Raw genomic sequence first — 626 nt, 5'->3', positions numbered from 1 at the left:
TGAAGCACTGGTAGGTATTTAAAAGTACCAATCTTCGGTTTCCATAGATTGTGGCTACCATGTTTGCTCACAGCCAAAAGGTTCACAGTTTGAAACCAAGTGGAAACATGCTTGTATTTCCACTCCCTATCCCAGCCATAACACAAAGCTGTTTTTTTTAATTCCACAAATACCATCCCCCCATCCCTAATATTTACTTCCTTGATAGTCTATAATATTCTGCTTCTCAGTTTTTTTGTACTGCAGACTTTTTAATTAGATTGCACTGTGTGTTCTGTTTTTGCACCTTGTCTGTCTTGCACTAATGTATATTGTTTGTTTGTGCTCTATGTTCTTGCTGTTGTATGTATAAGAAGTTTATCAATTTAATTCTAATATCTATATTACCTATTTATCTAATCTAAAAACTAAATTAAAAAACTAAAATGGAAAAACACACAAAATGAAGAAAATCAAGCTTTTATCAACCATGTTGGGTCTTAACTCATACTTATGTTGTATTAAAAGAAACATGTTGAAAGTAACCATTCTCCAACACCAGCACAGCAAATAAAAACTGACATTCAATTGAAACCTTCAGTAATGCTGGAATATGAATACTGAGAAAAATAACACTGCAGACCAAC

Source organism: Paramormyrops kingsleyae, chromosome 22, assembly GCF_048594095.1.
Source record: "Paramormyrops kingsleyae isolate MSU_618 chromosome 22, PKINGS_0.4, whole genome shotgun sequence".
Lineage (NCBI taxonomy): Eukaryota > Metazoa > Chordata > Actinopteri > Osteoglossiformes > Mormyridae > Paramormyrops > Paramormyrops kingsleyae.
Note: the sequence above shows the minus strand (reverse complement) of the source record.